The sequence below is a fragment of the Aquarana catesbeiana genome, linkage group LG03 (genome assembly GCF_042186555.1).
Source record: "Aquarana catesbeiana isolate 2022-GZ linkage group LG03, ASM4218655v1, whole genome shotgun sequence".
NCBI classification, from domain to species: domain Eukaryota; kingdom Metazoa; phylum Chordata; class Amphibia; order Anura; family Ranidae; genus Aquarana; species Aquarana catesbeiana.
In genome coordinates, this window is record NC_133326.1 from 629,018,010 (window position 1) to 629,043,585 (window position 25,576).

The 25,576-nt window shown below is 45.8% G+C and overlaps 1 protein-coding gene and 14 non-coding genes across 20 annotated transcripts in view; 14 read left to right on the forward strand and 1 right to left on the reverse strand.

Moving 5' to 3' along the window:
- Positions 1-25,576, reverse strand: part of ADGRL1 (adhesion G protein-coupled receptor L1) — a 631,260-nt gene that overhangs the window by 368,584 nt on the left and 237,100 nt on the right. The gene's annotated exons all lie outside the window — the stretch shown is intronic.
- TRNAS-CGA (transfer RNA serine (anticodon CGA)) lies at positions 2,594-2,675 on the forward strand. The gene has a single exon. It is a non-coding gene; the product is annotated as a tRNA-Ser (tRNA).
- TRNAS-UGA (transfer RNA serine (anticodon UGA)) lies at positions 3,915-3,996 on the forward strand. The gene has a single exon. It is a non-coding gene; the product is annotated as a tRNA-Ser (tRNA).
- On the forward strand, positions 5,017-5,098 carry TRNAS-CGA (transfer RNA serine (anticodon CGA)). The gene has a single exon. It is a non-coding gene; the product is annotated as a tRNA-Ser (tRNA).
- Positions 7,374-7,455, forward strand: TRNAS-CGA (transfer RNA serine (anticodon CGA)). The gene has a single exon. It is a non-coding gene; the product is annotated as a tRNA-Ser (tRNA).
- On the forward strand, positions 9,557-9,638 carry TRNAS-CGA (transfer RNA serine (anticodon CGA)). Its single transcript has one exon. It is a non-coding gene; the product is annotated as a tRNA-Ser (tRNA).
- TRNAS-UGA (transfer RNA serine (anticodon UGA)) lies at positions 10,878-10,959 on the forward strand. The gene has a single exon. It is a non-coding gene; the product is annotated as a tRNA-Ser (tRNA).
- Positions 11,980-12,061, forward strand: TRNAS-CGA (transfer RNA serine (anticodon CGA)). The gene has a single exon. It is a non-coding gene; the product is annotated as a tRNA-Ser (tRNA).
- Positions 14,786-14,867, forward strand: TRNAS-CGA (transfer RNA serine (anticodon CGA)). Its single transcript has one exon. It is a non-coding gene; the product is annotated as a tRNA-Ser (tRNA).
- Positions 16,978-17,059, forward strand: TRNAS-CGA (transfer RNA serine (anticodon CGA)). Its single transcript has one exon. It is a non-coding gene; the product is annotated as a tRNA-Ser (tRNA).
- On the forward strand, positions 17,752-17,833 carry TRNAS-UGA (transfer RNA serine (anticodon UGA)). Its single transcript has one exon. It is a non-coding gene; the product is annotated as a tRNA-Ser (tRNA).
- On the forward strand, positions 18,854-18,935 carry TRNAS-CGA (transfer RNA serine (anticodon CGA)). The gene has a single exon. It is a non-coding gene; the product is annotated as a tRNA-Ser (tRNA).
- TRNAS-CGA (transfer RNA serine (anticodon CGA)) lies at positions 21,660-21,741 on the forward strand. Its single transcript has one exon. It is a non-coding gene; the product is annotated as a tRNA-Ser (tRNA).
- Positions 23,429-23,510, forward strand: TRNAS-CGA (transfer RNA serine (anticodon CGA)). The gene has a single exon. It is a non-coding gene; the product is annotated as a tRNA-Ser (tRNA).
- TRNAL-CAA (transfer RNA leucine (anticodon CAA)) lies at positions 25,402-25,483 on the forward strand. Its single transcript has one exon. It is a non-coding gene; the product is annotated as a tRNA-Leu (tRNA).

Here is a 25,576-nt window from a genome sequence, read left to right on the forward strand (position 1 = left end):
CTGCTTGATCACTTTTATAGAGGGACCTTACTCCAAATGATTACTAGTTAGTATAGTAATCTTCCATTAACGCACAGGATCCCATCTTTCACTGGCCATCAGTGTAAAGGGCCTCTACCCTGAATAATCATCAATGTAAGGTGGTCTTTCTTCCACTGACCACTAATCTACAGTGCCCCATCTGTCAATGGACATGACGTGAACCATCTCAAGAAGCTTTTGGAGCAAGCAGCTGTGATGGCTAAGTGGTTATCTGCAGGGTCTCTTATCTCAACAGATTAGTGGTCAAGAAGAAGGAAGACCGCTGTCAATGGACATGACGTGAACCAGCTCAAGAAGCATTTGGTGCAAGTAGCTGTGATAGCCGAGTGGTTAAGGCGTTGGACTTGAAATCCAATAGGGTTTACTTGCACAGAAACAAATCCTGCTCACAGCATGAGTATTTTAAAACACTGATCACTAACCTACAGTATCCATTCTCTCACTGGCCATCAGTGTAAAGGATTGCCCACCAATGTCAGGTGGTCCTTCTTTCACTGACCACTAACCAACAGGATCCCTTCTCTCACTGGCCATCAGCATAAAGGTCTCAACAGATTAGTGGTCAAGTGGAAAGAGGAACTACTGTCAATGGACATTACGTGAACCAGCACAGGTGGTCCTCCTTCTGCTTGATCACTTTTATAGAGGGACCTTACTCCAAATGATTACTAGTTAGTATAGTACTTCTTCCATTAACCCACAGGATCCCATCTTTCACTGCCCATCAGTGTAAAGGGCCTCTACTCTGAATAATCATCAATGTAAGGTGGTCTTTCTTCCACTGACCACTAATCTACAGGATCCTTCACCTTACTGGTAAACAGTGTTAGAGGGCCCTACCAGAAATCCAATAGGGTCTCCCTGCGCAGGTTCAAATCCTGCTCACAGTGTGACTATTTTAAAACACTGATCACTAACCTACAGTGGCCCTTTACACTGGCCATCAGTGTAAAGGGCCTCTACTCTGAATAATAATCAATATAAGGTGGTCTTTCTTCCACTGACCACTAATCTACAGTGCCCCATCTGTCAATGGACATGACGTGAACCATCTCAAGAAGCTTTTGGAGCAAGCAGCTGTGATGCCCAAGTGGTTATCTGCAGGGTCTCTTATCTCAACAGATTAGTGGTCAAGAAGAAGGGAGACCGCTGTCAACGGACATGACGTGAACCAGCTCAAGAAGCATTTGGTGCAAGTAGCTGTGGTACCCGAGTGGTTAAGGCGTTGGACTTGAAATCCAATAGGGTTTACTTGCACAGAAACAAATCCTGCTCACAGCATGAGTATTTTAAAACACTGATCACTAACCTACAGTATCCATTCTCTCACTGGCCATCAGTGTAAAGGATTGCCCACCAATGTCAGGTGGTCCTTCTTTCACTGACCACTAAACAACAGGATCCCTTCTCTCACTGGCCATCAGCATGAAGGTCTCAACAGATTAGTGGTCAAGTGGAATGGGGAACTATTGTCAATGGACATGACGTGAACCAGCGCAGGTGGTCCTCCTTCTGCTTGATCACTTTTATAGAGGGACCTTACTCCAAATGATTACTAGTTAGTATAGTACTTCTTCCATTAACCCAAAGGATCCCATCTTTCACTGGACATCAATGTAAAGGGACTCTACTCTGAATAATCATCAATGTAAGGTGGTCTTTCTTCCACTGACCACTAATCTACAGTGCCCCATCTGTCAATGGACATGACGTGAACCATCTCAAGAAGCTTTTGGAACAAGCAGCTGAGGGCCCTACCAGATCCTTCTACTGACCACTACTCTACAGGGTCTTTTCACACACTGACCATAGTGTAAAGGGGCCCATCTTTTAATGACCACCAATGTAAGGTGGTTCTCCTTCCACCTGACCACTTATCTACAGGGTCCCTTAACTCAACAGCTCTTCTACTCCAAATGATTACCAGTCACTTTTATAGAGGGCCCTTACTCCAAATGATTACTAGTTAGTATAGTACTTCTTTCATTAACCCACAGGATCCCATCTTTCACTGGACATCAATGTAAAGGGCCTCTACTCTGAATAATCATCAATGTAAGGTGGTCTTTCTTCCACTGACCACTAATCTACAGTGCCCCATCTGTCAATGGACATGACGTGAACCATCTCAAGAAGCTTTTGGAACAAGCAGATGTGATGGCCGAGTGGTTATCTGCAGGGTCTCTTATCTCAACAGATTAGTGGTCAAGTAGAAGGGAGACCACTGTCAATGGACATGATGTGGGTCCCTTCACACACACTGACCATAGTGTAAAGGGGCCCATCTTTCAATGACCACCAATGTAAGGTGGTTCTCCTTCCACATGACCACTTATCTACAGGGTTCTTTATCTCAACAGTGCTTCTACTCCAAATGATTACCAGTGGTACCATCTCTCACTGGCATCACTGGCTTTTGGAGCAAGCAGCTGTACTGGCCGAGTGGTTATCTACAGGGTCTCTTATCTCAACAGATAAGTGGTCAAGTGGAAGGGGTACCACTGTCAAGGTACATGACGTGAATCAGCTCATGAAGCTTTGGGAGAAAGTAGCTGTGATGGCCGAGTGGTTAAGGCGTTGGACTCGAAATCCAATAGGGTCTCCCTGCGCAGGTTCAAATCCTGCTCACAGCGTGACTATTTTAAAACACTGATCACTAACCTACAGTATCCCTTCTCTCACTGGCTATCGGTGTAAAGGATTGCCCACCAATGTCAGGTGGTCATTCTTTCACTGACCACTTACCAACAGGATCCCTTCTCTCACTGGCCATCAGCATGAAGGTCTCAACAGATTAGTGGTTAAGTGGAATGGGGAACTATTGTTAATGGACATGATGTGAACCAGCGCAGGTGGTCCTCCTTCTGCTTGATCACTTTTATAGAGGGACCTTACTCCAAATGATTACTAGTTAGGATAGTACTTCTTCCATTAACCCACAGGATCCCATCTTTCACTGACCATCAGTGTAAAGGGCCTAAACTCTGAATAATCATCAATGTAAGGTGGTCTTTCTTCCACTTACCACTAATCTACAGGATCCTTCACCTTACTGGTAAACAGTGTTAGAGGGCCCTACCAGATCCTTCTACTGACCACTACTCTACAGGGTCTTTTCACACACTGACCATAGTGTAAAGGGGCCCATCTTTTAATGACCACGAATGTAAGGTGGTTCTCCTTCCACCTGACCACTTATCTACAGGGTCCCTTAACTCAACAGCTCTTCTACTCCAAATGATTACCAGTCACTTTTATAGAGGGCCCTTACTCCAAATGATTACTAGTTAGTATAGTACTTCTTTCATTAACCCACAGGATCCCATCTTTCACTGGACATCAATGTAAAGGGCCTCTACTCTGAATAATCATCAATGTAAGGTGGTCTTTCTTCCACTGACCACTAATCTACAGTGCCCCATCTGTCAATGGACATGACGTGAACCATCTCAAGAAGCTTTTGGAACAAGCAGCTGTGATGGCCGAGTGGTTATCTGCAGGGTCTCTTATCTCAACAGATTAGTGGTCAAGTAGAAGGGAGACCACTGTCAATGGACATGATGTGGGTCCCTTCACACACACTGACCATAGTGTAAAGAGGCCCATCTTTCAATGACCACCAATGTAAGGTGGTTCTCCTTCCACATGACCACTTATCTACAGGGTTCTTTATCTCAACAGTGCTTCTACTCCAAATGATTACCAGTGGTACCATCTCTCACTGGTATCACTGGCTTTTGGAGCAGGCAGCTGTACTGGCCGAGTGGTTATCTACAGGGTCTCTTATCTCAACAGATTAGTGGTCAAGTGGAAGGGGTACCACTGTCAATGTACATGACGTGAATCAGCTCATGAAGCTTTGGGAGAACGTAGCTGTGATTGCCGAGTGGTTAAGGCTTTGGACTTGAAATCCAATAGGGTCTCCATGCGCAGGTTCAAATCCTGCTCACAGCGTGACTATTATAAAACACTGATCACTAACCTACAGTATCCCTACTCTCACTGGCTATCTGTGTAAAACAGGGGTCTCAAACTGGTGGCCCTCCACCTGTTGCAAAACTACAAGTCCCAAGAGGCATTGCAAGGCTGACAGTTACAAGCATGACTCCCAGAGGCATGATGGAACTTGTAGTTTTGCAACAGCTGGAGGGCCGCCAGTTTGAGACCTCTGGTGTAAAGGATTGCCCACCAATGTCAGGTGGTCATTCTTTCACTGACCACTTACCAACAGGATCCCTTCTCTCACTGGCCATCAGCATAAAGGTTTCAACAGATTAGTGGTCAAGTGGAATGGGGAACTACTGTCAATGAACATGACGTGAACCAGCGCAGGTGGTCCTCCTTCTGCTTGATCACTTTTATAGAGGGACCTTACTCCAAATGATTACTAGTTAGTATAGTACTTCTTCCATTAACCCAAAGGATCCCATCTTTCACTGGACATCAGTGTAAAGGGCCTCTACTCTGAATAATCATCAATGTAAGGTGGTCTTTCTTCCACTGACCACTAATCTACAGTGCCCCATCTGTCAATGGACATGACGTGAACCATCTCAAGAAGCTTTTGGAGCAAGCAGCTGTGATAGCCAAGTGGTTATCTGAGGGGTCTCTTATCTCAACTGATTAGTGGTCAAGTAGAAGGGAGACCACTGTCAATGGACATGACGTGGGTCCCTTCACACACTGACCATAGTGTAAAGGGGCCCATCTTTTAATGACCACCAATGTAAGGCGGTTCTCCTTCCACATGATCACTTATCTACAGGGTCCTTTACCTCAACAGCGCTTCTACTCCGAATGATTACCAGTGGTACCATCTCTCACTGGTATCACTGGCTTTTGGAGCAAGCAGCTGTACTGGCCGAGTGGTTATCTACAGGGTCTCATATGTCAACAGATTAGTGGTCAAGTGGAAGGGGTACCACTGTCATTGTACATGACGTGAACCAGTTTAAGAAGCTTTTGGAGAAAGTAGCTGTGATGGCCGAGTGGTTAAGGCGTTGGACTCGAAATCCAATAGGGTCTCCCTGCGCAGGTTCAAATCCTGCTCACAGCGTGACTATTTTAAAACACTGATCACTAACCTACAGTATCCCTACTCTCACTGGCTATCGGTGTAAAGGATTGCCCACCAATGTCAGGTGGTCATTCTTTCACTGACCACTTACCAACAGGATCCCTTCTCTCACTGGCCATCAGCATAAAGGTCTCAACAGATTAGTGGTCAAGTGGAATGGGGAACTACTGTCAATGGACATGACGTGAACCAGCGCAGATGGTCCTCCTTCTGCTTGATCACTTTTATAGAGGGACCTTACTCAAAATGATTACTAGTTAGTATAGTACTTCTTCCATTAACCCAAGGGATCCCATCTTTCACTGGCCATCAGTGTAAAGGGCCTCTACTCTGAATAATCATCAATGTAAGGTGGTCTTTCTTCCACTGACCACTAATCTACAGTGCCCCATCTGTCAATGGACATGACGTGAACCATCTCAAGAAGCTTTTGGAGCAAGCAGCTGTGATGCCCAAGTGGTTATCTGCAGGGTCTCTTATCTCAACAGATTAGTGGTCAAGAAGAAGGGAGACCGCTGTCAACGGACATGACGTGAACCAGCTCAAGAAGCATTTGGTGCAAGTAGCTGTGGTAGCCGAGTGGTTAAGGCGTTGGACTTGAAATCCAATAGGGTTTACTTGCACAGAAACAAATCCTGCTCACAGCATGAGTATTTTAAAACACTGATCACTAACCTACAGTATCCATTCTCTCACTGGCCATCAGTGTAAAGGATTGCCCACCAATGTCAGGTGGTCCTTCTTTCATTGACCACTAAACAACAGGATCCCTTCTCTCACTGGCCATCAACATGAAGGTCTCAACAGATTAGTGGTCAAGTGGAATGGGGAACTATTGTCAATGGACATGACGTGAACCAGCGCAGGTGGTCCTCCTTCTGCTTGATCACTTTTATAGAGGGACCTTACTCCAAATGATTACTAGTTAGTATAGTAGTTTTGCAACAGCTGGAGGGCCGCCAGTTTAGTGGTCAAGTGGAATGGGGAACTATTGTCAATGGACATGACGTGAACCAGCGCAGGTGGTCCTCCTTCTGCTTGATCACTTTTATAGAGGGACCTTACTCCAAATGATTACTAGTTAGTATAGTAGTTTTGCAACAGCTGGAGGGCCGCCAGTTTGAGACCTCTGGTGTAAAGGATTGCCCACCAATGTCAGGTGGTCATTCTTTCACTGACCACTTACCAACAGGATCCCTTCTCTCACTGGCCATCAGCATAAAGGTTTCAACAGATTAGTGGTCAAGTGGAATGGGGAACTACTGTCAATGAACATGACGTGAACCAGCGCAGGTGGTCCTCCTTCTGCTTGATCACTTTTATAGAGGGACCTTACTCCAAATGATTACTAGTTAGTATAGTACTTCTTCCATTAACCCAAAGGATCCCATCTTTCACTGGACATCAGTGTAAAGGGCCTCTACTCTGAATAATCATCAATGTAAGGTGGTCTTTCTTCCACTGACCACTAATCTACAGTGCCCCATCTGTCAATGGACATGACGTGAACCATCTCAAGAAGCTTTTGGAGCAAGCAGCTGTGATAGCCAAGTGGTTATCTGAGGGGTCTCTTATCTCAACAGATTAGTGGTCAAGTAGAAGGGAGACCACTGTCAATGGACATGACGTGGGTCCCTTCACACACTGACCATAGTGTAAAGGGGCCCATCTTTTAATGACCACCAATGTAAGGCGGTTCTCCTTCCACATGATCACTTATCTACAGGGTCCTTTACCTCAACAGCGCTTCTACTCCGAATGATTACCAGTGGTACCATCTCTCACTGGTATCACTGGCTTTTGGAGCAAGCAGCTGTACTGGCCGAGTGGTTATCTACAGGGTCTCATATGTCAACAGATTAGTGGTCAAGTGGAAGGGGTACCACTGTCATCTCAACAGATTAGTGGTCAAGTAGAAGGGAGACCACTGTCAATGGACATGATGTGGGTCCCTTCACACACAATGACCATAGTGTAAAGGGGCCCATCTTTCAATGACCACCAATGTAAGGTGGTTTTCCTTCCACATGACCACTTATTTACAGGGTTCTTTATCTCAACAGTGCTTCTACTCCAAATGATTACCAGTGGTACCATCTCTCACTGGCATCACTGGCTTTTGGAGCAAGCAGCTGTACTGGCCGAGTGGTTATCTACAGGGTCTATTATCTCAACAGATTAGTGGTCAAGTGGAATGGGTACCACTGTCAAGGTACATGACGTGAATCAGCTCATGAAGCTTTGGGAGAAAGTAGCTGTGATGGCCGAGTGGTTAAGGCGTTGGACTCGAAATCCAATAGGGTCTCCCTGCGCAGGTTCAAATCCTGCTCACAGCGTGACTATTTTAAAACACTGGTCACTAACCTACAGTATCCCTACTCACTGGCTATCTGTGTAAAACAGGGGACTCAAACTGGTGGCCCTCCAGCTATTGCAAAACTACAAGTCCCATGAGGCATTGCAAGGCTGACAGTTACAAGCATGACTCCCAGAGGCAGAGGCATGATGGAACTTGTAGCTTTGCAACAGCTGGAGGGCCGCCAGTTTGAGACCTCTGGTGTAAAGGATTGCCCATCAATGTCAGGTGGTCATTCTTTCACTGACTACTTACCAACAGGATCCCTTCTCTCACTGGCCATCAGCATAAAGGTCTCAACAGATTAGTGGTCAAGTGGAATGGGGAACTACTGTCAATGGACATGACGTGAACCAGCGCAGATGGTCCTCCTTCTACTTGATCACTTTTATAGAGGGACCTTACTCCAAATGATTACTAGTTAGTATAGTACTTCTTCCATTAACCCAAAGGATCCCATCTTTCACTGGCCATCAGTGTAAAGGGCCTCTACTCTGAATAATCATCAATGTAAGGTGGTCTTTCTTCCACTGACCACTAATCTACAGTGCCCCATCTGTCAATGGACATGACGTGAACCATCTCAAGAAGCTTTTGGAGCAAGCAGCTGTGATGCCCAAGTGGTTATCTGCAGGGTCTCTTATCTCAACAGATTAGTGGTCAAGAAGAAGGGAGACCGCTGTCAACGGACATGACGTGAACCAGCTCAAGAAGCATTTGGTGCAAGTAGCTGTGGTAGCCGAGTGGTTAAGGCGTTGGACTTGAAATCCAATAGGGTTTACTTACACAGAAACAAATCCTGCTCACAGCATGAGTATTTTAAAACACTGATCACTAACCTACAGTATCCATTCTCTCACTGGCCATCAGTGTAAAGGATTGCCCACCAATGTCAGGTGGTCCTTCTTTCACTGACCACTAAACAACAGGATCCCTTCTCTCACTGGCCATCAGCATGAAGGTCTCAAAAGATTAGTGGTCAAGTGGAATGGGGAACTATTGTCAATGGACATGACGTGAACCAGCGCAGGTGGTCCTCCTTCTGCTTGATCACTTTTATAGAGGGACCTTACTCCAAATGATTACTAGTTAGTATAGTACTTCTTCCATTAACCCAAAGGATCCCATCTTTCACTGGACATCAATGTAAAGGGACTCTACTCTGAATAATCATCAATGTAAGGTGGTCTTTCTTCCACTGACCACTAATCTACAGTGCCCCATCTGTCAATGGACATGACGTGAACCATCTCAAGAAGCTTTTGGAACAAGCAGCTGAGGGCCCTACCAGATCCTTCTACTGACCACTACTCTACAGGGTCTTTTCACACACTGACCATAGTGTAAAGGGGCCCATCTTTTAATGACCACCAATGTAAGGTGGTTCTCCTTCCACCTGACCACTTATCTACAGGGTCCCTTAACTCAACAGCTCTTCTACTCCAAATGATTACCAGTCACTTTTATAGAGGGCCCTTACTCCAAATGATTACTAGTTAGTATAGTACTTCTTTCATTAACCCACAGGATCCCATCTTTCACTGGACATCAATGTAAAGGGCCTCTACTCTGAATAATCATCAATGTAAGGTGGTCTTTCTTCCACTGACCACTAATCTACAGTGCCCCATCTGTCAATGGACATGACGTGAACCATCTCAAGAAGCTTTTGGAAGAAGCAGCTGTGATGGCCGAGTGGTTATCTGCAGGGTCTCTTATCTCAACAGATTAGTGGTCAAGTAGAAGGGAGACCACTGTCAATGGACATGATGTGGGTCCCTTCACACACACTGACCATAGTGTAAAGGGGCCCATCTTTCAATGACCACCAATGTAAGGTGGTTCTCCTTCCACATGACCACTTATCTACAGGGTTCTTTATCTCAACAGTGCTTCTACTCCAAATGATTACCAGTGGTACCATCTCTCACTGGCATCACTGGCTTTTGGAGCAAGCAGCTGTACTGGCCGAGTGGTTATCTACAGGGTCTCTTCTCTCAACAGATTAGTGGTCAAGTGGAAGGGGTACCACTGTCAAGGTACATGACGTGAATCAGCTCATGAAGCGTTGGGAGAAAGTAGCTGTGATGGCCGAGTGGTTAAGGCGTTGGACTCGAAATCCAATAGGGTCTCCCTGCGCAGGTTCAAATCCTGCTCACAGCGTGACTATTTTAAAACACTGATCACTAACCTACAGTATCCCTTCTCTCACTGGCTATCGGTGTAAAGGATTGCCCACCAATGTCAGGTGGTCATTCTTTCACTGACCACTTACCAACAGGATCCCTTCTCTCACTGGCCATCAGCATGAAGGTCTCAACAGATTAGTGGTTAAGTGGAATGGGGAACTATTGTTAATGGACATGATGTGAACCAGCGCAGGTGGTCCTCCTTCTGCTTGATCACTTTTATAGAGGGACCTTACTCCAAATGATTACTAGTTAGGATAGTACTTCTTCCATTAACCCACAGGATCCCATCTTTCACTGACCATCAGTGTAAAGGGCCTAAACTCTGAATAATCATCAATGTAAGGTGGTCTTTCTTCCACTTACCACTAATCTACAGGATCCTTCACCTTCCTGGTAAACAGTGTTAGAGGGCCCTACCAGATCCTTCTACTGACCACTACTCTACAGGGTCTTTTCACACACTGACCATAGTGTAAAGGGGCCCATCTTTTAATGACCACGAATGTAAGGTGGTTCTCCTTCCACCTGACCACTTATCTACAGGGTCCCTTAACTCAACAGCTCTTCTACTCCAAATGATTACCAGTCACTTTTATAGAGGGCCCTTACTCCAAATGATTACTAGTTAGTATAGTACTTCTTTCATTAACCCACAGGATCCCATCTTTCACTGGACATCAATGTAAAGGGCCTCTACTCTGAATAATCATCAATGTAAGGTGGTCTTTCTTCCACTGACCACTAATCTACAGTGCCCCATCTGTCAATGGACATGACGTGAACCATCTCAAGAAGCTTTTGGAACAAGCAGCTGTGATGGCCGAGTGGTTATCTGCAGGGTCTCTTATCTCAACAGATTAGTGGTCAAGTAGAAGGGAGACCACTGTCAATGGACATGATGTGGGTCCCTTCACACACACTGACCATAGTGTAAAGAGGCCCATCTTTCAATGACCACCAATGTAAGGTGGTTCTCCTTCCACATGACCACTTATCTACAGGGTTCTTTATCTCAACAGTGCTTCTACTCCAAATGATTACCAGTGGTACCATCTCTCACTGGTATCACTGGCTTTTGGAGCAGGCAGCTGTACTGGCCGAGTGGTTATCTACAGGGTCTCTTATCTCAACAGATTAGTGGTCAAGTGGAAGGGGTACCACTGTCAATGTACATGACGTGAATCAGCTCATGAAGCTTTGGGAGAAAGTAGCTGTGATTGCCGAGTGGTTAAGGCTTTGGACTTGAAATCCAATAGGGTCTCCATGCGCAGGTTCAAATCCTGCTCACAGCGTGACTATTATAAAACACTGATCACTAACCTACAGTATCCCTACTCTCACTGGCTATCTGTGTAAAACAGGGGTCTCAAACTGGTGGCCCTCCACCTGTTGCAAAACTACAAGTCCCAAGAGGCATTGCAAGGCTGACAGTTACAAGCATGACTCCCAGAGGCATGATGGAACTTGTAGTTTTGCAACAGCTGGAGGGCCGCCAGTTTGAGACCTCTGGTGTAAAGGATTGCCCACCAATGTCAGGTGGTCATTCTTTCACTGACCACTTACCAACAGGATCCCTTCTCTCACTGGCCATCAGCATAAAGGTTTCAACAGATTAGTGGTCAAGTGGAATGGGGAACTACTGTCAATGAACATGACGTGAACCAGCGCAGGTGGTCCTCCTTCTGCTTGATCACTTTTATAGAGGGACCTTACTCCAAATGATTACTAGTTAGTATAGTACTTCTTCCATTAACCCAAAGGATCCCATCTTTCACTGGACATCAGTGTAAAGGGCCTCTACTCTGAATAATCATCAATGTAAGGTGGTCTTTCTTCCACTGACCACTAATCTACAGTGCCCCATCTGTCAATGGACATGACGTGAACCATCTCAAGAAGCTTTTGGAGCAAGCAGCTGTGATAGCCAAGTGGTTATCTGAGGGGTCTCTTATCTCAACTGATTAGTGGTCAAGTAGAAGGGAGACCACTGTCAATGGACATGACGTGGGTCCCTTCACACACTGACCATAGTGTAAAGGGGCCCATCTTTTAATGACCACCAATGTAAGGCGGTTCTCCTTCCACATGATCACTTATCTACAGGGTCCTTTACCTCAACAGCGCTTCTACTCCGAATGATTACCAGTGGTACCATCTCTCACTGGTATCACTGGCTTTTGGAGCAAGCAGCTGTACTGGCCGAGTGGTTATCTACAGGGTCTCATATGTCAACAGATTAGTGGTCAAGTGGAAGGGGTACCACTGTCATTGTACATGACGTGAACCAGTTTAAGAAGCTTTTGGAGAAAGTAGCTGTGATGGCTGAGTGGTTAAGGCGTTGGACTCGAAATCCAATAGGGTCTCCCTGCGCAGGTTCAAATCCTGCTCACAGCGTGACTATTTTAAAACACTGATCACTAACCTACAGTATCCCTACTCTCACTGGCTATCGGTGTAAAGGATTGCCCACCAATGTCAGGTGGTCATTCTTTCACTGACCACTTACCAACAGGATCCCTTCTCTCACTGGCCATCAGCATAAAGGTCTCAACAGATTAGTGGTCAAGTGGAATGGGGAACTACTGTCAATGGACATGACGTGAACCAGCGCAGATGGTCCTCCTTCTGCTTGATCACTTTTATAGAGGGACCTTACTCAAAATGATTACTAGTTAGTATAGTACTTCTTCCATTAACCCAAGGGATCCCATCTTTCACTGGCCATCAGTGTAAAGGGCCTCTACTCTGAATAATCATCAATGTAAGGTGGTCTTTCTTCCACTGACCACTAATCTACAGTGCCCCATCTGTCAATGGACATGACGTGAACCATCTCAAGAAGCTTTTGGAGCAAGCAGCTGTGATGCCCAAGTGGTTATCTGCAGGGTCTCTTATCTCAACAGATTAGTGGTCAAGAAGAAGGGAGACCGCTGTCAACGGACATGACGTGAACCAGCTCAAGAAGCATTTGGTGCAAGTAGCTGTGGTAGCCGAGTGGTTAAGGCGTTGGACTTGAAATCCAATAGGGTTTACTTGCACAGAAACAAATCCTGCTCACAGCATGAGTATTTTAAAACACTGATCACTAACCTACAGTATCCATTCTCTCACTGGCCATCAGTGTAAAGGATTGCCCACCAATGTCAGGTGGTCCTTCTTTCATTGACCACTAAACAACAGGATCCCTTCTCTCACTGGCCATCAACATGAAGGTCTCAACAGATTAGTGGTCAAGTGGAATGGGGAACTATTGTCAATGGACATGACGTGAACCAGCGCAGGTGGTCCTCCTTCTGCTTGATCACTTTTATAGAGGGACCTTACTCCAAATGATTACTAGTTAGTATAGTAGTTTTGCAACAGCTGGAGGGCCGCCAGTTTAGTGGTCAAGTGGAATGGGGAACTATTGTCAATGGACATGACGTGAACCAGCGCAGGTGGTCCTCCTTCTGCTTGATCACTTTTATAGAGGGACCTTACTCCAAATGATTACTAGTTAGTATAGTAGTTTTGCAACAGCTGGAGGGCCGCCAGTTTGAGACCTCTGGTGTAAAGGATTGCCCACCAATGTCAGGTGGTCATTCTTTCACTGACCACTTACCAACAGGATCCCTTCTCTCACTGGCCATCAGCATAAAGGTTTCAACAGATTAGTGGTCAAGTGGAATGGGGAACTACTGTCAATGAACATGACGTGAACCAGCGCAGGTGGTCCTCCTTCTGCTTGATCACTTTTATAGAGGGACCTTACTTTACTCCTTCTTTCATTGACCACTAAACAACGGGATCCCTTCTCTCACTGGCCATCAACATGAAGGTCTCAACAGATTAGTGGTCAAGTGGAATGGGGAACTATTGTCAATGGACATGACGTGAACCAGCGCAGGTGGTCCTCCTTCTGCTTGATCACTTTTATAGAGGGACCTTACTCCAAATGATTACTAGTTAGTATAGTAGTTTTGCAACAGCTGGAGGGCCGCCAGTTTGAGACCTCTGGTGTAAAGGATTGCCCACCAATGTCAGGTGGTCATTCTTTCACTGACCACTTACCAACAGGATCCCTTCTCTCACTGGCCATCAGCATAAAGGTTTCAACAGATTAGTGGTCAAGTGGAATGGGGAACTACTGTCAATGAACATGACGTGAACCAGCGCAGGTGGTCCTCCTTCTGCTTGATCACTTTTATAGAGGGACCTTACTCCAAATGATTACTAGTTAGTATAGTACTTCTTCCATTAACCCAAAGGATCCCATCTTTCACTGGACATCAGTGTAAAGGGCCTCTACTCTGAATAATCATCAATGTAAGGTGGTCTTTCTTCCACTGACCACTAATCTACAGTGCCCCATCTGTCAATGGACATGACGTGAACCATCTCAAGAAGCTTTTGGAGCAAGCAGCTGTGATAGCCAAGTGGTTATCTGAGGGGTCTCTTATCTCAACAGATTAGTGGTCAAGTAGAAGGGAGACCACTGTCAATGGACATGACGTGGGTCCCTTCACACACTGACCATAGTGTAAAGGGGCCCATCTTTTAATGACCACCAATGTAAGGCGGTTCTCCTTCCACATGATCACTTATCTACAGGGTCCTTTACCTCAACAGCGCTTCTACTCCGAATGATTACCAGTGGTACCATCTCTCACTGGTATCACTGGCTTTTGGAGCAAGCAGCTGTACTGGCCGAGTGGTTATCTACAGGGTCTCATATGTCAACAGATTAGTGGTCAAGTGGAAGGGGTACCACTGTCATCTCAACAGATTAGTGGTCAAGTAGAAGGGAGACCACTGTCAATGGACATGATGTGGGTCCCTTCACACACAATGACCATAGTGTAAAGGGGCCCATCTTTCAATGACCACCAATGTAAGGTGGTTTTCCTTCCACATGACCACTTATTTACAGGGTTCTTTATCTCAACAGTGCTTCTACTCCAAATGATTACCAGTGGTACCATCTCTCACTGGCATCACTGGCTTTTGGAGCAAGCAGCTGTACTGGCTGAGTGGTTATCTACAGGGTCTATTATCTCAACAGATTAGTGGTCAAGTGGAATGGGTACCACTGTCAAGGTACATGACGTGAATCAGCTCATGAAGCTTTGGGAGAAAGTAGCTGTGATGGCCGAGTGGTTAAGGCGTTGGACTCGAAATCCAATAGGGTCTCCCTGCGCAGGTTCAAATCCTGCTCACAGCGTGACTATTTTAAAACACTGGTCACTAACCTACAGTATCCCTACTCTCACTGGCTATCTGTGTAAAACAGGGGACTCAAACTGGTGGCCCTCCAGCTATTGCAAAACTACAAGTCCCATGAGGCATTGCAAGGCTGACAGTTACAAGCATGACTCCCAGAGGCAGAGGCATGATGGAACATGGAACTTGTAGCTTTGCAACAGCTGGAGGGCCGCCAGTTTGAGACCTCTGGTGTAAAGGATTGCCCATCAATGTCAGGTGGTCATTCTTTCACTGACTACTTACCAACAGGATCCCTTCTCTCACTGGCCATCAGCATAAAGGTCTCAACAGATTAGTGGTCAAGTGGAATGGGGAACTACTGTCAATGGACATGACGTGAACCAGCGCAGATGGTCCTCCTTCTACTTGATCACTTTTATAGAGGGACCTTACTCCAAATGATTACTAGTTAGTATAGTACTTCTTCCATTAACCCAAAGGATCCCATCTTTCACTGGCCATCAGTGTAAAGGGCCTCTACTCTGAATAATCATCAATGTAAGGTGGTCTTTCTTCCACTGACCACTAATCTACAGTGCCCCATCTGTCAATGGACATGACGTGAACCATCTCAAGAAGCTTTTGGAGCAAGCAGCTGTGATGCCCAAGTGGTTATCTGCAGGGTCTCTTATCTCAACAGATTAGTGGTCAAGAAGAAGGGAGACCGCTGTCAACGGACATGACGTGAACCAGCTCAAGAAGCATTTGGTGCAAGTAGCTGTGGTAGCCGAGTGGTTAAGGCGTTGGACTTGAAATCCAATAGGGTTTACTTACACAGAAACAAATCCTGCTCACAGCATGAGTATTTTAAAACACTGATCACTAACCTACAGTATCCATTCTCTCACTGGCCATCAGTGTAAAGGATTGCCCACCAATGTCAGGTGGTCCTTCTTTCACTGACCACTAAACAACAGGATCCCTTCTCTCACTGGCCATCAGCATGAAGGTCTCAAAAGATTAGTGGTCAAGTGGAATGGGGAACTATTGTCAATGGACATGACGTGAACCAGCGCAGGTGGTCCTCCTTCTGCTTGATCACTTTTATAGAGGGACCTTACTCCAAATGATTACTAGTTAGTATAGTACTTCTTCCATTAACCCAAAGGATCCCATCTTTCACTGGACATCAATGTAAAGGGACTCTACTCTGAATAATCATCAATGTAAGGTGGTCTTTCTTCCACTGACCACTAATCTACAGTGCCCCATCTGTCAATGGACATGACGTGAACCATCTCAAGAAGCTTTTGGAACAAGCAGCTGAGGGCCCTACCAGATCCTTCTACTGACCACTACTCTACAGGGTCTTTTCACACACTGACCATAGTGTAAAGGGGCCCATCTTTTAATGACCACCAATGTAAGGTGGTTCTCCTTCCACCTGACCACTTATCTACAGGGTCCCTTAACTCAACAGCTCTTCTACTCCAAATGATTACCAGTCACTTTTATAGAGGGCCCTTACTCCAAATGATTACTAGTTAGTATAGTACTTCTTTCATTAACCCACAGGATCCCATCTTTCACTGGACATCAATGTAAAGGGCCTCTACTCTGAATAATCATCAATGTAAGGTGGTCTTTCTTCCACTGACCACTAATCTACAGTGCCCCATCTGTCAATGGACATGACGTGAACCATCTCAAGAAGCTTTTGGAAGAAGCAGCTGTGATGGCCGAGTGGTTATCTGCAGGGTCTCTTATCTCAACAGATTAGTGGTCAAGTAGAAGGGAGACCACTGTCAATGGACATGATGTGGGTCCCTTCACACACACTGACCATAGTGTAAAGGGGCCCATCTTTCAATGACCACCAATGTAAGGTGGTTCTCCTTCCACATGACCACTTATCTACAGGGTTCTTTATCTCAACAGTGCTTCTACTCCAAATGATTACCAGTGGTACCATCTCTCACTGGCATCACTGGCTTTTGGAGCAAGCAGCTGTACTGGCCGAGTGGTTATCTACAGGGTCTCTTATCTCAACAGACTAGTGGTCAAGTGGAAGGGGTACCACTGTCAAGGTACATGACGTGAATCAGCTCATGAAGCGTTGGGAGAAAGTAGCTGTGATGGCCGAGTGGTTAAGGCGTTGGACTCGAAATCCAATAGGGTCTCCCTGCGCAGGTTCAAATCCTGCTCACAGCGTGACTATTTTAAAACACTGATCACTAACCTACAGTATCCCTTCTCTCACTGGCTATCGGTGTAAAGGATTGCCCACCAATGTCAGGTGGTCATTCTTTCACTGACCACTTACCAACAGGATCCCTTCTCTCACTGGCCATCAGCATGAAGGTCTCAACAGATTAGTGGTTAAGTGGAATGGGGAACTATTGTTAATGGACATGATGTGAACTTCCACTGACCACTAATCTACAGTGCCCCATCTGTCAATGGACATGACGTGAACCATCTCAAGAAGCTTTTGGAACAAGCAGCTGTGATGGCCGAGTGGTTATCTGCAGGGTCTCTTATCTCAACAGATTAGTGGTCAAGTAGAAGGGAGACCACTGTCAATGGACATGATGTGGGTCCCTTCACACACACTGACCATAGTGTAAAGAGGCCCATCTTTCAATGACCACCAATGTAAGGTGGTTCTCCTTCCACATGACCACTTATATACAGGGTTCTTTATCTCAACAGTGCTTCTACTCCAAATGATTACCAGTGGTACCATCTCTCACTGGTATCACTGGCTTTTGGAGCAGGCAGCTGTACTGGCCGAGTGGTTATCTACAGGGTCTCTTATCTCAACAGATTAGTGGTCAAGTGGAAGGGGTACCACTGTCAATGTACATGACGTGAATCAGCTCATGAAGCTTTGGGAGAAAGTAGCTGTGATTGCCGAGTGGTTAAGGCTTTGGACTTGAAATCCAATAGGGTCTCCATGCGCAGGTTCAAATCCTGCTCACAGCGTGACTATTATAAAACACTGATCACTAACCTACAGTATCCCTACTCTCACTGGCTATCTGTGTAAAACAGGGGTCTCAAACTGGTGGCCCTCCACCTGTTGCAAAACTACAAGTCCCAAGAGGCATTGCAAGGCTGACAGTTACAAGCATGACTCCCAGAGGCATGATGGAACTTGTAGTTTTGCAACAGCTGGAGGGCCGCCAGTTTGAGACCTCTGGTGTAAAGGATTGCCCACCAATGTCAGGTGGTCATTCTTTCACTGACCACTTACCAACAGGATCCCTTCTCTCACTGGCCATCAGCATAAAGGTTTCAACAGATTAGTGGTCAAGTGGAATGGGGAACTACTGTCAATGAACATGACGTGAACCAGCGCAGGTGGTCCTCCTTCTGCTTGATCACTTTTATAGAGGGACCTTACTCCAAATGATTACTAGTTAGTATAGTACTTCTTCCATTAACCCAAAGGATCCCATCTTTCACTGGACATCAGTGTAAAGGGCCTCTACTCTGAATAATCATCAATGTAAGGTGGTCTTTCTTCCACTGACCACTAATCTACAGTGCCCCATCTGTCAATGGACATGACGTGAACCATCTCAAGAAGCTTTTGGAGCAAGCAGCTGTGATAGCCAAGTGGTTATCTGAGGGGTCTCTTATCTCAACTGATTAGTGGTCAAGTAGAAGGGAGACCACTGTCAATGGACATGACGTGGGTCCCTTCACACACTGACCATAGTGTAAAGGGGCCCATCTTTTAATGACCACCAATGTAAGGCGGTTCTCCTTCCACATGATCACTTATCTACAGGGTCCTTTACCTCAACAGCGCTTCTACTCCGAATGATTACCAGTGGTACCATCTCTCACTGGTATCACTGGCTTTTGGAGCAAGCAGCTGTACTGGCCGAGTGGTTATCTACAGGGTCTCATATGTCAACAGATTAGTGGTCAAGTGGAAGGGGTACCACTGTCATTGTACATGACGTGAACCAGTTTAAGAAGCTTTTGGAGAAAGTAGCTGTGATGGCCGAGTGGTTAAGGCGTTGGACTCGAAATCCAATAGGGTCTCCCTGCGCAGGTTCAAATCCTGCTCACAGCGTGACTATTTTAAAACACTGATCACTAACCTACAGTATCCCTACTCTCACTGGCTATCGGTGTAAAGGATTGCCCACCAATGTCAGGTGGTCATTCTTTCACTGACCACTTACCAACAGGATCCCTTCTCTCACTGGCCATCAGCATAAAGGTCTCAACAGATTAGTGGTCAAGTGGAATGGGGAACTACTGTCAATGGACATGACGTGAACCAGCGCAGATGGTCCTCCTTCTGCTTGATCACTTTTATAGAGGGACCTTACTCAAAATGATTACTAGTTAGTATAGTACTTCTTCCATTAACCCAAGGGATCCCATCTTTCACTGGCCATCAGTGTAAAGGGCCTCTACTCTGAATAATCATCAATGTAAGGTGGTCTTTCTTCCACTGACCACTAATCTACAGTGCCCCATCTGTCAATGGACATGACGTGAACCATCTCAAGAAGCTTTTGGAGCAAGCAGCTGTGATGCCCAAGTGGTTATCTGCAGGGTCTCTTATCTCAACAGATTAGTGGTCAAGAAGAAGGGAGACCGCTGTCAACGGACATGACGTGAACCAGCTCAAGAAGCATTTGGTGCAAGTAGCTGTGGTAGCCGAGTGGTTAAGGCGTTGGACTTGAAATCCAATAGGGTTTACTTGCTCAGAAACAAATCCTGCTCACAGCATGAGTATTTTAAAACACTGATCACTAACCTACAGTATCCATTCTCTCACTGGCCATCAGTGTAAAGGATTGCCCACCAATGTCAGGTGGTCCTTCTTTCATTGACCACTAAACAACAGGATCCCTTCTCTCACTGGCCATCAACATGAAGGTCTCAACAGATTAGTGGTCAAGTGGAATGGGGAACTATTGTCAATGGACATGACGTGAACCAGCGCAGGTGGTCCTCCTTCTGCTTGATCACTTTTATAGAGGGACCTTACTCCAAATGATTACTAGTTAGTATAGTAGTTTTGCAACAGCTGGAGGGCCGCCAGTTTAGTGGTCAAGTGGAATGGGGAACTATTGTCAATGGACATGACGTGAACCAGCGCAGGTGGTCCTCCTTCTGCTTGATCACTTTTATAGAGGGACCTTACTCCAAATGATTACTAGTTAGTATAGTAGTTTTGCAACAGCTGGAGGGCCGCCAGTTTGAGACCTCTGGTGTAAAGGATTGCCCACCAATGTCAGGTGGTCATTCTTTCACTGACCACTTACCAACAGGATCCCTTCTCTCACTGGCCATCAGCATAAAGGTTTCAACAGATTAGTGGTCAAGTGGAATGGGGAACTACTGTCAATGAACATGACGTGAACCAGCGCAGGTGGTCCTCCTTCTGCTTGATCACTTTTATAGAGGGACCTTACTTTACTCCTTCTTTCATTGACCACTAAACAACGGGATCCCTTCTCTCACTGGCCATCAACATGAAGGTCTCAACAGATTAGTGGTCAAGTGGAATGGGGAACTATTGTCAATGGACATGACGTGAACCAGCGCAGGTGGCCCTCCTTCTGCTTGATCACTTTTATAGAGGGACCTTACTCCAAATGATTACTAGTTAGTATAGTAGTTTTGCAACAGCTGGAGGGCCGCCAGTTTGAGACCTCTGGTGTAAAGGATTGCCCACCAATGTCAGGTGGTCATTCTTTCACTGACCACTTACCAACAGGATCCCTTCTCTCACTGGCCATCAGCATAAAGGTTTCAACAGATTAGTGGTCAAGTGGAATGGGGAACTACTGTCAATGAACATGACGTGAACCAGCGCAGGTGGTCCTCCTTCTGCTTGATCACTTTTAAAGAGGGACCTTACTCCAAATGATTACTAGTTAGTATAGTACTTCTTCCATTAACCCAAAGGATCCCATCTTTCACTGGACATCAGTGTAAAGGGCCTCTACTCTGAATAATCATCAATGTAAGGTGGTCTTTCTTCCACTGACCACTAATCTACAGTGCCCCATCTGTCAATGGACATGACGTGAACCATCTCAAGAAGCTTTTGGAGCAAGCAGCTGTGATAGCCAAGTGGTTATCTGAGGGGTCTCTTATCTCAACAGATTAGTGGTCAAGTAGAAGGGAGACCACTGTCAATGGACATGACGTGGGTCCCTTCACACACTGACCATAGTGTAAAGGGGCCCATCTTTTAATGACCACCAATGTAAGGCGGTTCTCCTTCCACATGATCACTTATCTACAGGGTCCTTTACCTCAACAGCGCTTCTACTCCGAATGATTACCAGTGGTACCATCTCTCACTGGTATCACTGGCTTTTGGAGCAAGCAGCTGTACTGGCCGAGTGGTTATCTACAGGGTCTCATATGTCAACAGATTAGTGGTCAAGTGGAAGGGGTACCACTGTCATCTCAACAGATTAGTGGTCAAGTAGAAGGGAGACCACTGTCAATGGACATGATGTGGGTCCCTTCACACACAATGACCATAGTGTAAAGGGGCCCATCTTTCAATGACCACCAATGTAAGGTGGTTTTCCTTCCACATGACCACTTATTTACAGGGTTCTTTATCTCAACAGTGCTTCTACTCCAAATGATTACCAGTGGTACCATCTCTCACTGGCATCACTGGCTTTTGGAGCAAGCAGCTGTACTGGCCGAGTGGTTATCTACAGGGTCTCTTATCTCAACAGATTAGTGGTCAAGTGAAAGGGGTACCACTGTCAAGGTACATGACGTGAATCAGCTCATGAAGCTTTGGGAGAAAGTAGCTGTGATGGCCGAGTGGTTAAGGCGTTGGACTCGAAATCCAATAGGGTCTCCCTGCGCAGGTTCAAATCCTGCTCACAGCGTGACTATTTTAAAACACTGATCACTAACCTACAGTATCCCTACTCTCACTGGCTATCTGTGTAAAACAGGGGACTCAAACTGGTGGCCCTCCAGCTGTTGCAAAACTACAAGTCCCATGAGGCATTGCAAGGCTGACAGTTACTCCCAGAGGCAGAGGCATGATGGAACTTGTAGTTTTGCAACAGCTGGAGGGCCGCCAGTTTGAGACCTCTGGTGTAAAGGATTGCCCACCAATGTCAGGTGGTCATTCTTTCACTGACCACTTACCAACAGGATCCCTTCTCTCACTGGCCATCAGCATAAAGGTCTCAACAGATTAGTGGTCAAGTGGAATGGGGAACTACTGTCAATGGACATGACGTGAACCAGCGCAGATGGTCTTCCTTCTGCTTGATCACTTTTATAGAGGGACCTTACTCCAAATGATTACTAGTTAGTATAGTACTTCTTCCATTAACCCAAAGGATCCCATCTTTCACTGGCCATCAGTGTAAAGGGCCTCTACTCTGAATAATCATCAATGTAAGGTGGTCTTTCTTCCACTGACCACTAATCTGCAGTGCCCCATCTGTCAATGGACATGACGTGAACCATCTCAAGAAGCTTTTGGAGCAAGCAGCTGTGATGCCCAAGTGGTTATCTGCAGGGTCTCTTATCTCAACAGATTAGTGGTCAAGAAGAAGGGAGACCGCTCTCAACGGACATGACGTGAACCAGCTCAAGAAGCATTTGGTGCAAGTAGCTGTGGTAGCCGAGTGGTTAAGGCGTTGGACTTGAAATCCAATAGGGTTTACTTGCACAGAAACAAATCCTGCTCACAGCATGAGTATTTTAAAACACTGATCACTAACCTACAGTATCCATTCTCTCACTGGCCATCAGTGTAAAGGATTGCCCACCAATGTCAGGTGGTCCTTCTTTCACTGACCACTAAACAACAGGATCCCTTCTCTCACTGGCCATCAGCATGAAGGTCTCAACAGATTAGTGGTCAAGTGGAATGGGGAACTATTGTCAATGGACATGACGTGAACCAGCGCAGGTGGTCCTCCTTCTGCTTGATCACTTTTATAGAGGGACCTTACTCCAAATGATTACTAGTTAGTATAGTACTTCTTCCATTAACCCAAAGAATCCCATCTTTCACTGGACATCAATGTAAAGGGACTCTACTCTGAATAATCATCAATGTAAGGTGGTCTTTCTTCCACTGACCACTAATCTACAGTGCCCCATCTGTCAATGGACATGACGTGAACCATCTCAAGAAGCTTTTGGAACAAGCAGCTGTGATGGCCGAGTGGTTATCTGCAGGGTCTCTTATCTCAACAGATTAGTGGTCAAGTAGAAGGGAGACCACTGTCAATGGACATGATGTGGGTCCCTTCACACACACTGACCATAGTGTAAAGGGGCCCATCTTTCAATGACCACCAATGTAAGGTGGTTCTCCTTCCACATGACCACTTATCTACAGGGTTCTTTATCTCAACAGTGCTTCTACTCCAAATGATTACCAGTGGTATCATCTCTCACTGGCATCACTGGCTTTTGGAGCAAGCAGCTGTACTGGCCGAGTGGTTATCTACAGGGTCTCTTATCTCAACAGATTAGTGGTCAAGTGGAAGGGGTACCACTGTCAAGGTACATGACGTGAATCAGCTCATGAAGCTTTGGGAGAAAGTAACTGTGATGGCCGAGTGGTTAAGGCGTTGGACTCGAAATCCAATAGGGTCTCCCTGCGCAGGTTCAAATCCTGCTCACAGCGTGACTATTTTAAAACACTGATCACTAACCTACAGTATCCCTTCTCTCACTGGCTATCGGTGTAAAGGATTGCCCACCAATGTCAGGTGGTCATTTTTTCACTGACCACTTACCAACAGGATCCCTTCTCTCACTGGCCATCAGCATAAAGGTCTCAACAGATTAGTGGTCAAGTGGAATGGAGAACTACTGTCAATGGACATGACATGAACCAGCGCAAGTGGTCCTCCTTCTGCTTGATCACTTTTATAGAGGGACCTTACTCCAAATGATTACTAGTTATTATAGTACTTCTTCCATTAACACACAGGATCCCATCTTTCACTGGCCATCAGTGTAAAGGGCCTCTACTCTGAATAATCATCAATGTAAGGTGGTCTTTCTCCCACTGACTACTAATCTACAGTGCCCCATCTGTCAATGGACATGACGTGAACTATCTCAAGAAGCTTTTGGAGCAAGCAGCTGTGATGCCCAAGTGGTTATCTGCAGGGTCTCATCTCAACAGATTAGTGGTCAAGAAGAAGGGAGACCGCTGTCAACGGACATGACGTGAACCAGCTCAAGAAGCATTTGGCGCAAGTAGCTGTGATAGCCGAGTGGTTAAGGCGTTGGACTTGAAATCCAATAGGGTTTACTTGCACAGAAACAAATCCTGCTCACAGCATGAGTATTTTAAAACAATGATCACTAACCTACAGTATCCATTCTCTCACTGGCCATAAGTGTAAAGGATGGCCCACCAATGTCAGGTGGTCCTTCTTTCACTGACCACTAAACAACAGGATCCCTTCTCTCACTGGCCATCAGCATGAAGGTCTCAACAGATTAGTGGTCAAGTGGAATGGGGAACTATTGTCAATGGACATGACGTGAACCAGCGCAGGTGGTCCTCTTTCTGCTTGATCACTTTTATAGACGGACCTTACTCCAAATGATTACTAGTTAGTATAGTACTTCTTCCATTAACCCACAGGATCCCATCTTTCACTGGCCATCAGTGTAAAGGGCCTCTACTCTGAATAATCATCAATGTAAGGTGGTCTTTCTTCCACTTACCACTAATCTACAGGATCCTTCACCTTACTGGTAAACAGTGTTAGAGGGCCCTACCAGATTCTTCTACTGACCACTACTCTACAGGGTCCTTTCACACACTGACCATAGTGTAAAGAGGCCCATCTTTTAATGACCACCAATGTAAGGTGGTTCTCCTTCCACCTGACCACTTATCTACAGGGTCCCTTAACTCAACAGCTCTTCTACTCCAAATGATTACCAGTCACTTTTATAGAGGGCCCTTACTCCAAATGATTACTAGTTAGTATAGTACTTCTTTCATTAACCCACAGGATCCCATCTTTCACTGGACATCAATGTAAAGGGACTCTACTCTGAATAATCATCAATGTAATGTGGTCTTTCTTCCACTGACCACTAATCTACAGTGCCCCATCTGTCAATGGACATGACGTGAATCATCTCAAGAAGCTTTTGGAACAAGCAGCTGTGATGGCCGAGTGGTTATCTGCAGGGTCTCTTATCTCAACAGATTAGTGGTCAAGTAGAAGGGAGACATGATGTGGGTCCCTTCACACACACTGACCATAGTGTAAAGGGGCCCATCTTTCAATGACCACCAATGTAAGGTGGTTCTCCTTCCACATGACCACTTATCTACAGGGTTCTTTATCTCAACAGCGCTTCTACTCCAAATGATTACCAGTGGTACCATCTCTGACTGGTATCACTGGCTTTTGGAGCAAGCAGCTGCACTGGCCGAGTGGTTATCTACAGGGTCTCTTATCTCAACAGATTAAAGGTCAAGTGGAAGGGGTACCACTGTCAATGTACATGACATGAACCAGCTCAAGAAACGTTTGGAGAAAGTAGCTGTGATGGCCGAGTGGTTAAGGTGTTGGACTCAAAATCCAAAAGGGTCTCCCTGCACATGTTCAAATCCTGCTCAGAGCGTGAGTTTTTTAAAACACTGATCACTAACCTACAGTATGCCTACTCTCACTGGCTATCTGTGTAAAGGATTGCCCACCAATGTCAGGTGGTCAT